Source organism: Drosophila navojoa, chromosome 3 (genome assembly GCF_054131105.1).
Source record: "Drosophila navojoa isolate 15081-1374.11 chromosome 3, UAZ_NAV_1.0, whole genome shotgun sequence".
Classification (NCBI taxonomy): Eukaryota; Metazoa; Arthropoda; class Insecta; order Diptera; family Drosophilidae; genus Drosophila; species Drosophila navojoa.
The window spans coordinates 14,341,768-14,354,989 of NC_142891.1; the positions used below are offsets into that span (position 1 = coordinate 14,341,768).

Genomic DNA, 13,222 nt, shown 5'->3' on the forward strand with positions numbered 1-13,222 from the left:
ATACAATAAGTATAAAAAGCAAAAAAAAAAAAAAAAAAACAAAAATACTTATGTATATAAAATAAACAAAGAAAATTTTAAATTTTATTGTACGTTAAAATAAAATAAAAATTGCTTTTGTGTTTAAAAAATAAAATATAAATATAAGTTAAAAAAAAAAAACAAACAAAAAGATACAAAACAAATATATTTTTATTCAGTTAACCCCAATTTTCTGAATTTTTAAATTAAATTTAAAAAAATATATTTTCTCTTTTTCGATGCAGCTCACAGTTGTTTTGTGCCATAAAAGAAGTTTTTTCTAAAATCAGGCCACTAAAACCAAAATGAAATAGAAATTCGCTTTGATTTTCTGTTGTGCTCAGCCCTGGAAATACCCATATATAAATATATATATATACATTTATATATACGAATATACAGAATGCGGAATTTCGTTTCACTGTGTGCTCACTGTAGCGAATCGCTGCGTACGAATATACAAGGGAATACAGTAATGTATCCCGGCGCGCGCACTGAACTCGAAAGTTTTGTGTCCTCGTTTCTTGGAACTAGCTTCATAAGTGAAACGTGAATATGTTTATTTGTGGCAATCAAAGGATCGTTTCAATGCTATTTTCGTCCCTCATTTTTGTTGTTCTGTTTTGTTTTATTATTATTTTGCTGACATTTTGTTCTTTGGCTTAACGAAAAGTCAACATTTGCATTTACATTTGCTTGACAAATATTTATTTTGAGCCGCAAAAACTTTGCGTGCATAAACAATTCCGGGTGCCTGAGTTAATTAGCTAGAATTTTGTGGTTCGATTTACTAACTTTTCTATCGTTTAGCATAAGTTTTAGGTGGGAATTTGATGGGCATTAGCCAAAAAGTTTGTGGCAAGGAATTGGTGAACAAAATCTAATTTGGACCCAATCGAAAATCCATTATAGTTGATTCTTTGACACAGCTGAAGATTAGCCAAGCTGCAAATTGAAGGATTTCTCATATAAAAAATGATATAATTTTGTATTTCCCTTTATATTGTAATATTTGTATTAATTTATTCTAATATTATTTACCTCTTCAAGCCAAAAGTCGAAGCCACTTCTACTATGAAATCATTATCCAAAAACCCGCAGCCTTAATTCACTATAAATATATACTGGCTGATCTATAATAAAGAAGCTCATAACTTAATCCGCAACTTTAGTTTTAAGCCAACGATTCTTGGTCAAGGCGAATGGGAGCTTAGTCCAAGCCCAAAGCGATAAACCATAAATTTGTGTATTCAAGCAAGGCATTTATTTTAATCTAAGCCCCTAGAGCTGATAACTGAGCCTTAATTGAAATTTAAAATCCCCATAAATAGACACGCCACGCTCATTAGAAAGTCGACATGGCGGCCACAAAAGGTTATAGCCAGGTTAATGCAATAAGCATAAAGTACCTGCAAATGTTTATACGAAATTTCTTTGTTGTGGCAAAGCATGTAAATCCCTTAAATATGCACAAACATACATATATGTATGTATATAGTCATGAAAAGCTGAGTCCGTCACTAAAGAGAGAGAAAAAAACGAGAGGACCCCTTAAAAAAATAAAGCAAACAAAAACATGGCAAATGATGTGAGCGGTTAAGCTTCTTGGGTCTCATTAACAATGCTCACACATACACACACACACACTCACTCACTTGTACCTCCTCACAATGCCCAGACACATGACGAGTAGTGTAATTTATCTTTCGGTCTAAACAGACTCGTTTAAAACGCATATATTTCTGAGGCTAAACAATTGACTGAAATGTAACGATTGCGTCGGTCTGTCGACATACACACAGACACACACACACACAGACATACATACCGACTTTTAGCCAGAGTCACAGCCGGAACGACAAGCGTACAATTTCTGTAAATTGCATCTATAAAACTAAAGTTTAACTATGAGACCCGAAACCCCAAACACCACACAGAGCATCGCCAATGTACTAAGTATTCCCCTGACCAGTAACAGCTACAGCTCTTTCATTTCAATCTCTTTTCCTCTGCGATTGTGTGTGTTGACAACCAGAATGTCGGCACGTTTTTAACAAAATATTTGTACACCCTGTAGCGCTAGAAATTGTTTAGAAAGAGTATACAGAAATATGTAGAATTTATGTAAATATAATTGGAAACAAAATAATTTGAAAGCTAAACAACGATTTAATTTTAAAATTTTTATATCAAATCATCAAAGTAATATTTTAGTTTTTTCTTTTTATCAATAACTATTTCTATATGAATAATCCAATACAAAAAGAAAACGACCGAATTCCACTAGATCCTTAGATAAAGTTGCCAATAATATTTACATTCCATTCCAATTGCTCATATATTGTGATATGAAGTAACTCCTCAACCGAAATCGAGTAATTCCATTGAGTTTCATAGAGCCACTCAGCGCTATATGTTTGTTACTCTATATATAAATAGCCGTAGATTTGAATAATTCTAGAATGTCAGACAAGAGTTTCTTTAAAATGCCTACAATAATATCAGACTTTCTATAAAAACTTTCCTATCTATTATCTCATCTTTGTTATGACAAATTCATTCTTAGCTAAACTTTTGGCAATTGGCTAACTTTTCACATTACTGGGTATCTGCTAGTCGCTCACTAACGACTAATTCTTGTACATTTTTCGCATTTTTACTTCACTTAGTTGTAATTCTGGGCTGGTGTGAGTCATGACAACGCGTTGGCAGTTGGGGCGGGCGCGACCAGTCGTCGGGACAGAAAGTAACAAAATGTTTGGATTTTCAAATAAATTTCAACTTTTAAATTAACTAAAAGCTTAAAACGGCATTTGGCTGCAACATTCGCTGTCCCCATTCCAAGGGGAGGGGTGGATAGAGGGGCAGCGATGCGAGAGTGGGAGCTAAGCAGAGCGAGTGAAGCGTAGCAACATTCTTTTGCGATTTTAAGAGCATGTTTGGCGAGAAGGAAATAAAGGAGGGAGGCGAGAATGGGAAGACAGAGAAGGCAAGAGTGAGAGAGGAAGACAGGGGCTTACCAAGTACAAATTGAAGTAGACGTAGCAGAAGCAACGCATGTTTCCGGTATGATAAATATTTACATTTTTGCTTGGCAAACGTCTTTCATGCCATGCGATTCACGAAGCCCCAAGTCCGCACAGTTTCAAACTCAGCTATGTAATCTGTATACCCTGCTTCGCGAACAAAACTGTGGAACAGTTTGGGTAGTGTTGATATATAAACAGGCAGACAGAAACGAAATATGAGTTTGAGAGATATTGGCCGGAAATTAGGAAAACTTAGAGAGGGATATCATAATATTAGACTAAATGACTAGACTAGCTATGGAATTAGACTATTGCTCCTAGTGTCATGGGTACTTTAATATCTGTTAAACAATAAAATATGATTTCATGTTACCTAAAATATAGTAAAAAGTACTTCTACAGAAGGCAATCGATAAAAATCGATAGCACTTTGCTTCTCACATAGATAACGTTTCATAGTTCATATGACATATGAAAAAGAAAAGTTAAAAATCCATATATTACGATTATATAGAACTCAAATACCCAAAAGATCTCAAACAAATATCTCAGTCATTTCCTCTGACTAATCCAAGTAATCTCATAGGATATCTCTTAGTCGTGTCAACTGTCAGCTGACACACTTATGTGTGTGCTCGTCCTTTCTGGTTTTCTTTTTATGGCAAATCTGTAAAGACCGATAAAATTGCATATTTTTGCATGAAAGGCAGTCAGATGAGGTAGAATGCGAGCCAACAGTCGCATACAGCCAGAAGACGATGATGGGTGGGAAAAAAAGCAGTTGAAGAAGAAGAGGAAGATAAAGCAGCTGAAGCAGCATCAAGTAGACATTTCTCCAGGCGACTCACACGTCCATTCAGATGCGCATACTGGAGCGAGCAGCAGAGATAGAGAGTGGGAGAGAAAGAGAGAGGGAGGGGGCGGGCAATGTCTGCAAATCATGGCAGTGCAAACAGGAAATGTTGCAATGGCAGACATGCAAGCAGTCGAGCCACAAAAAGCGGGAGAAAAAAATCGACAAAGAAAATTGCCACACACACACACTACATACACACACACATTCTCACACATTGAGCGTTTGCAACTTTTTGCATTAAAACTCGAAAATAAAAGTTGCAAGCGCATTAAAAATTGTTGCATTCTCCAATTGCATTCACAGTTGTCATACGGGAAATGTGTCCCGTGTGTCGCCTGCTTGTCAGCACTTTTCTTTCCGTCCGTCTACTCTTTTCAGCCATCTACTTTTTTATTTATCTTCTATAAGCTGGCTATGAATTCCGCCGATCAGTGCCGCGTGCCGACTGCTGCGTGCCGCATGTCGCATTTCGCACTTCGCATGCCGCATTGCTCCTTGCTCGTTGCTCGCATGCGTAGTCATTGTTCGAAGCCATTTAAAGTGATGCACATCAAATTCCCAGAGCCGAATCATCAATTGTGCGTTATTGGCCAGCTGCAGAGTGAGTGACGACTGATGGACAGCCAGATACCCTGTATATGAACTGCATATACGTTTAACTTGGATTTATTTGGGAAACTGATATAGACATATATTTGAAGCTATATAATTGCAAACTAATAGCTTGAGCTCTTATGATTTAGGGTATGGTAAACTGGGATATGATTTTTGTAATTTTTAAACAAATTATTGTTTTCATAGTTGTAAAAAAAAAATTTTAACTGTATGTTGATCTTATGTAAAGATGAATTTATTCACCATTTGTTCAAAATATTAATATCGAATATATTAACATTTTACTAAACTACACTTCTTTTAAATATACGCAAACTGAGCAAATGATAAAGTTGCAAAAATTCTAAATATTTATATAGTTAGATCTAGAGAGACTATCGACTGTTGTTTATAAATAGACTGATCAAATATAAATATATATATTGCTTCATCTGAGTGCAAATAAAATTTAAAAAAAAAAAACCCATTTTAATAATAAAATAGATTCATTTAAACACTAAAATAGTTAAGGCCAAAAAATAGAAAAAAAAAAAATATATATATATATATATTTTACATACTTTTTAAACATTTTTTATAATAATATACCTTTATGACGTATAAGCTTGAATGCTTTGAAAATATTATTATTAATCAAAAATATTATCATTTGACAGCTAGCGCTCTAAACTTCGACTATGGAAATTCGAGTCGCTGTTAACCTCCTCCATTGTTTGATAGCCAAATAAATAGTATATCGACGTCAATTGTGGAGCAAACAAATGAAAGCCAGCGTTCGCAGTTTTTGGGCCTCAAATCTCTAAGCTCTGCAGATGAATCACAGTTGACCCGCGCTGCAGATAGACATATGAATTATAAACACGCAACATGGCCGACAGCTCGAAAAAAGAAAAAAAAAATATACAATGATTTATATGTTTTGCCGTTTTTGGGCATTTGTATTCGCTTGGCAATATAAATTTGTCGAGGTGAACATTTAAAAATGTTTTTCAATGCCCAGAAAAGAGAGGCATACAAATGAAATATATCTATTTAGAGTTTTAGTAAAGCTTAAAAGGGTTAGTCCCAAATTTTCTAGCCCAACCAGCTATGTATATCAAATATATTATTTTCTACAAATAATTATTTTGTATTCACACGAATTTTCCCATTGAAAACCTCTCAGTTCTCTTGCAGTATTTAATGAAAGGAATTATAATTTACCACCGGAATTTTCCCATTGAAAACCTCGACATTTTCGTTCAATATTGAATGTAAGTAATTGCATAAAGAGAATTCAACTCTTCAATTATGTGTACTTTATGAATTAGTAGTAAATTGCAGTTTAAAGAACTTCATTGATTCTTTTTGAAAAGAAGGGAAATTTCTTTTTAAGCATACTTCGCGCAGTAGTTGAGGAACAAAATGAAAAGAAAGGACGAAAATAAATCTTAAAAATTCGCTTTGTTGCGCAATCAATGAACAAACTTATGGCTAAAAGGAGCATCGAAAGTGCGAGCTGTGGCACAAGTTGGACGACAACTTCTTGAAAAAGTCGCCCTCAAAAAACCATCTCGGAGTGGAGCAGTACGCTTGAAAGTTTCGCAAAAGGTCCTAAGTACACATGTGCCATATTCATGCTGCTCGTAAACATATATTTCAAAAAGAAAAGTTTCCGCTGTGGAAAACTTGCTAACTAGACATAACTGTGACATAAATGTTATTTAGCTGTGCCAGTTTTTAAAGTCGCTCGAAGAAGCTGAAATTTCCGATAGCTTATCTAATCGGAATGAAAGGGAGTGTTTTTTTTTTTTATAGCTATTGACGGATTGTTGTGAAGTGGAATTGCTTTTCTGTATTTGTAATGAATGATATATTCTAATAAAAAAGAAAATCTTTTTTATTTTCTGTTAGATCTAAGAAATTTTAGTTTTAGCTTGTGATGAAAATTTAGTTTGATTTTTTATACGAATTCAAAAAAAAGACAGAAGCATGTATAAATAAATATAAAGTAAATTCCAACAGTTTTCTTTATATATTTATATATTTAGTTCATTTAGCTGAATCATAATTTTCTCAAATAACTCAATTCTGTTTTGTAATTTTTCTTTAATTTCTGTTTAACATTTCAAATTTGTTAATACATTATGTACATAAGTTGATTGCTCGACAACCGTTAGCAAAGTTTATCTTTGGCTTATTCTGTTCACAGCTTTCGCTGCCTTCACTCTCTGTCGCCTTTCTGACCTTCGTCATTAAAATAATTAACGTGCCTGATGCCTTGCAGGCAACGCTCTCAACGTTCTCTCGTTTAATTCTAATTAAAAACTCAACTTTGTTCACTTTGCCGTCGCTTGATTTAATTCTCATTTTTTTCTTGTTTTTAATATTTTATCGCAAACTTTACTTGCTGCTTTGACTCGTCTCTACTTCCGGCACACTCTCTTCCGGCGTACTTTGTGTGCTTCATTGACATTTTAAATTTTACCGTTTGACTAAAAGAAATACAAAAACGAAGAAAAGAGCAAAGCGAACGCAAAAGCTTCATCTTATGCATCCCTTCACCCATGCTGGCTGCACTTCTCTGTGCTCTAGCCATTTTTTTATTATTTTTTTTTGAGAATATTTTCACAGGGCTTGTTTTCTCAACTCTTCGATAAACAATGGAAATTAACAGAGCAAGGCGGAAATTAAAGAAACTTCCGAGTGAAATGTTTGATTTAAAAAAAAAAAATTGCAGCTCAAGAAATTGCAGGGAAATTCAATCTGGCTTCAAATTGTTTGGGTAAATAAATCAGAATAAGAAAATTCTCAACACACTTGAGATTTTTCTTGAAGGTTATTTTGGGATGAATGGAATTTTCACACAGCGAAGAATTTTCCATCTACATACTTGTGATTTTCCGTCTCACTTGAATATGCATACTTTGTTTTCAATGTAAGCGTTCAATATATAAGTTTAGTTAAAAGCATATCAATATCAATATCCTTTTCCTTTTATCTTTGACAAAACACCTGTTCATTAATTCAATTCCCTTTATAGTAATAATTCATTTAATTCAAACAAATCTGAATAAATAATCGCTTGGGAGCTGACAAATCGCATGAGTTATCCACAAAGAGCCTATTAAAAAGCAATTTCCCAGCTCAGTATTTGGTCATCATAAAAGTTAAAAAAAAAAAGGTAGAAGAAGAAACCTCGACATGTTCCAGCTTCAATATGTATGTTGGCCAACTTGTTTTCGATTTCCGTCCGCAAAGAATTGAGGCATGAGATGCTCAATGCTCGTTGCTCGATGCCCCGGACACACAGGAAAATAATTTCATGTTAGGGTTGCCCAACCGCAGCGCTGCCACTCGAACAGCAAAGAGAAAGAGAAATTGTGTGCCCTGACATTGGACATGGATTGGACCATAAATCCAATTGTCAACTGCGCCGCAACTTTCTCATATTGTCTGCTTACGAACCAAAAAAAAAAAAAAAAAATCATTTCTATTTTTCTAATTACAAACAAACGACCTTAATAATATCCCTCCAGAGCCAAAAAATACACACACACACACACACTTATTGAGCAGTTTTACAGTTACAATGTGTGCCAGGATCTGCTGTGTGTGTGTGTGTTTCCCTTTTCCAAGTTGATTTAAAATGCTTTATTGACAAAAATTTGCTCGAAAAGAGAGCAGCAAAAATTGCATTTCCGAATGTAATTCGCCAAGTTGGCGATTCCAGTCATACCAGTACTACGACTATATATATATTTATATAGAAAGTTTGGAAAAAAAACACACACACACACACACACACACACAAAAATGGGAGCAGAGTATCCAAGCGCTTGGCAGGCGGTGTCTCATTCGGTTGTGGATTCAAGTAGGCATGTAACCTCGTTTATTTTTTGCCCAGCATAATGAAAGGGGAAAGTTCTGCAATTTCACCGCCCATGGTTCCGGCCACGACTCGAGTGTGTGTGTGTGTGTGAGTGTGTCTCTGTGTGCGCTTTAGGTGCACTAAATGGCATTTGAAAATGTTTTGTAGTTGAACTTTGGTGCCTGGTGACTGGTTGACGCTTGTTTCGCCTTTGCCATTTGCAACCGGCTCTGACAGCAGCCTGAGCAGACGAGACGGCACAGGAGCACATCCTAGACCATCACACACACACACACACACACACTCGCACACTCAGGCACACTCTCGCAAATCATTTTCGCACACACTCACAGAAAAAGGTCAAATGTGAATTATAATTAAAAAAACAAAATGAAAGCGTAATTTCTTTTTCTAGGAAATTGAAATACCAGACCCATGTGGACCGCTCGCTGTGAAGGCGGCCCGTGTTCTTGAGAGCCAACTTTATATACATATATTTATGTGCATGAGTATATATATACATACATATATTTGCGTAGCTCTTGCAGCCGAAACATAAACAATGTTAAAGAACTTTCATAACTTCATTAATTCAGTTTAGCTTTGTGTTAATAATAGCTTGCATATCAATTTCTTGCCTTTGTTGCTTCGTTTTTCGCATAGAAACGAAAACAAAGAACACTTTTTATAGGCCAACATTCACAGTATAGACTTTATAAAATAATTCATTTATAAATCTGCATATTTCACAGAATTCTCCGCAATGGCTGAAAAGTATGCAATAAATTTTGGAAAATAAACAATAAAATTGTTGAGCTTTACTTTTGTGTTTTTTTGCTTTTTTTTTAAATTTAATATTATTTTTAAATGCTACAGCATAAAACCTGGTTTAGTTTAATACAAATATATTTCCGTTTTTCCTTAAATATTATTTAAACTTACCCAAATATTCACATAAACACACGCGTTTACTATAATGCCAGCTAACAGTAGAACTCTGCCTTCCAAGTTTTACTTAGACACATTCCTAGAAGAGAAAGAGAATAAAGGAAATGTATTAATAATATCATAGTTGGCATTTTCATGAATAACATAAATAGAAATATATATGATTTGCATATATTTTTTTTGTTTTATTTAATATTTATTCAATTCATATTCTGTATGATTCAGAAAAATTTGCATTTGAATGTTATGTATAGTACATTTATTTTAATTTTATTTAAAATTCATATTCATGAGAATTGCATAGTAGAGCGCTACTAAATAACTCCTCTGGAATTCGTATAAAATTTTGCATAAATGTAAAACCTAAACAGATTTACCTAGAAGCTACTTACTATGCATGCATTATTCACAACTAAACTTGATGGTGAAATGATTATTTTAATGATGAAAAATACAATTTATTCCATCAGAATTAATTATAAATTGATGGCGCAACTTTACGCAGTCTGCAGAAATAATTTTTGTTTTTTGTTTTCTCTATTGAATGCTAGTTTTTACGGCTGAATTGGCTTAGCTAGAGATAGTAATAAAATGCAATTGTAATTATCATAAAACGTAAAATAAACAAACAAAAAAAATTTATACATATATATATAGAAAATAGTTGACAGTTTTTATGATAAGCACATTGAATATTGAGTGCAGTAATGCATGCAAAATGCGAAAATGCCAAGATAGAAATTATTTGAAAGGGCTTAAAAGCATTTTGAGCATTCGAACAGTTGCACATTTCACTGAACTATAAATCATTTGCATGGGATAAAATAATGCCATTCAATGGAATTGTTAGTTTGACCGTAATTATGTAACGTTTACTTAAACACCTCAAATATTTAATCGGGTGGAACGGCAGAAATGTAAAATTTATAGACTGCATGTTGCTGTCATTTGATAATGTGAAAATATATCCAAAACAACGACTTGGCAATTCTCTATGGCCAAATTAAAGTTTGATATATGTGAGTGTGTGTGTGTGTTTGTGTGTGCATTAATTGCATGTGTGGGCAAGGTCTGAGCTCTAATTAGAGCCGAGGGACTGTTGCGCCTAATGGCTGAGTCCCAGCTTTGATGCAAATGAGCTCGAGTTGGCAACGCTTGAGGGGAGTGGAGCGGAGGGGCCAAGGGGAAGGGGCGTAGCAATTGAAACATGGGCTAGCAGCTGATTTGCACACTACATGAGATGCTCTGTATCTGTGTATTTGTGTGTGTAGGTGACTCAGGGGCGGGATTAACATGGAAATGAAGATGAAGACATCAGAGATGCTCGTTTGTTTTTAGTGGGGCTGGCACAAAGTTTCGGGCTCCAGTTGACCAATTCACGCAGGCATAAATTATTTATGACTGCGCCAGGGCAAACACAACGAGCGTGTGTCTGTGTGTGTGTGTGTGTGTGTGTTTGTCCATAAGGATATCCGCAGGCAAATACTCAAGGACTATAACATGTACTCAGATATGAGTAAGTGGCATAGTTACGCTGCCTTGCTGTGTAGTGGATAATAATGGTTCGAATATACCCCGATCTGCACCCCACCGAATCGCACCGCACCGAATTATCCCACACCTTCGAGCTGTGTAAGCACGCAACTAGGCCCGTCTGTTGTACTATTTACTATGTGCTTAGTATAATTAAATGGGCCTAATGCAAATGCCAACGGTTCTTGGGGAGGGCCAGGCACAAGTTTATATTCATCATACGCCTGGGCGTTCAGTTCGAACAGCTGCGCGACAGGAAGTGAATGCGAAAGCGAATGTGTGGATGCGGATGTGGATGCGGATGCGAAACATGGACATAAACATGGACATGAACATCGACATGGACATGGATGGGTACACGATGATGCCCTTAGAGTACGGCCGGGTCGTGTTTTTCGCATTTTGCGAGTGGATTTTATGCGAAACTGTGAGATCCTTTTGTAATTTAATGAATATGTAAATTAAAGCATGCACTTAATGCCAAACATAATACACACACACGCACACACACACACATACGCAGTCAAGTATATCTGTGTGTGTGTGTGCTCATTTACGATACTTGCACGAGACTATGTAAATATATAAATATGTATATATATATCGAGTCGTTAATTTATTGCTGCCTTGAAGCGGAAAGTTTCAATCGGTGCCAATGGAATTAATCGCACAGACAAAACATACTTGCCATTAAGTACTCACACATACAAACAGAAACAATCACACACACACACACACACACTCATACATTTATGCATGTGTCTCTGTTAAGTGTATATATTCCATGAAGAGATAACACTAGAACAACAACGAGTACCGTAACACAATTTGCCTTTGTGTGCGGTAAAAACAATAGCAGTTTGTGTTAGTATTAGTGCGAGCATCTTGAATACAATTCGATTTGAACGGCAGGCATCTCCGTTGTAGTCCGTGCCACGCCCAGCAGCAAAAACTTGTGCACGTTCGTTCGCCCCCTTACACACTCTCTCTCTCTCTGTTTCTCTTTGGTTTTGACAGCATTCCATTTGAGATTTGCTTCTGCTCGTCGCTCGCATCGATGAAGAACTTTGCCATCCATGTATTGAAGCCGATTAACCCATTTTCCGGAAACGGCCTGCCAAAAACTTGACAATCTCTTGAGTTTGCCCAACTAGTGTCTTCGTACAGTTGTTGTTGTTGTTGTTGTTGTTATTTAACATGCATGTTAGGGCCATACACGTTGAATCAGTTAAGCTGTGGGGCTCGAATACTCATGTGACTATAGTTTGACTAAGATTTGGCAATCTAGTTTTACTTGAGTGTTGACTTCTTACTACTTAACATGCATGCTAAAGCTATACGGAGAAATAATTGATTGTTTAATATTGATTAGGCTTTGCCAAACTAGATTTGATTTTTAACTTGGATTACTCTCTAGTCATATATTACTAGCAATAGCCTAAGTAAGGCTTATCAATCTGGATGAGAGTGATTGCTAGTATGTAGTAATTGTATGGAAAACTGGATTAACCATAAGAACAAACCATCTATCTTAATATAAATATGTTGAACTCGAAAGCTGCTGTTAAATTTAACATGCTTGTTAAGCCTCTGTGTAAATATATAATATACTTTACCATAACGAACAATATAATAAAGCTGCCGTTTAAATAGAATAGCTTAAATAAAATTTACAAACTAATTTAACATGCATGTCAAAGCTATGGGTAGTCTGGAGTCATACTTAAAACTGAAGTTGATTAAAAAACTTCTCAAGTTCTTCTTTTGCATGAATTTGTAGCGTAACTGCGTCATTTGTTCGTACACACTCTGTACCACGGACAAAGGATTCTCACAGATATGGAATATACATATATATAGCTGAAGTAATTGTCAGCCTTTATCTTGCCAGCAGTTTCGTCGCTCATCTTATTGCCCATTTTTTCTGCAGTAGCTGCCAGCGCATGCCACTAATTAATTCTTATGTGCAATTAAAAGGAACTCATGTAGGTCAGCTGTAAAAACAATTTGCTCTCTCCCTTCAGTTATGTTTTTAAAGAGACCGAAATATGAAAGACTTGAGTCAGATGGCAAGTGCATGAATTATTAAAGGGAAATCCCTTAAAACACGAGTGGACTGATTGATGAGTGACTGGCTGAGTTTTACTGAATTTATCTAGTGAATAAAATACGGAATGAGTAACTAAGCTACTGATTGATTTACTCATAGACTTGAGTCCCTACAGAAGTTGTTTTAAAATATTTATATACTTTTTTATTCAGTCTACATTATATTCATATTGAATATGAAGCTAAAAATATTGTCATTGTATATAGCTTGCCATAAGCTAATCTCTGCATAAATGTATATTTAAGAGTCTTTAGTAACAA

At 35.3% G+C, this 13,222-nt stretch overlaps 1 protein-coding gene across 2 annotated transcripts in view; it reads right to left on the minus strand.

Annotated features, from left to right (window-relative positions):
- The window catches only part of Nlg2 (Neuroligin 2), a 35,022-nt gene that overhangs the window by 13,896 nt on the left and 7,904 nt on the right, over positions 1-13,222 (minus strand). For both annotated transcript variants that reach the window (XM_089256870.1, XM_030385393.2), the window contains exon 2: positions 9,314-9,398. The gene's annotated coding sequence lies outside the window, so the exon portion shown is untranslated. The remainder of the gene's footprint in view (positions 1-9,313; positions 9,399-13,222) is intronic.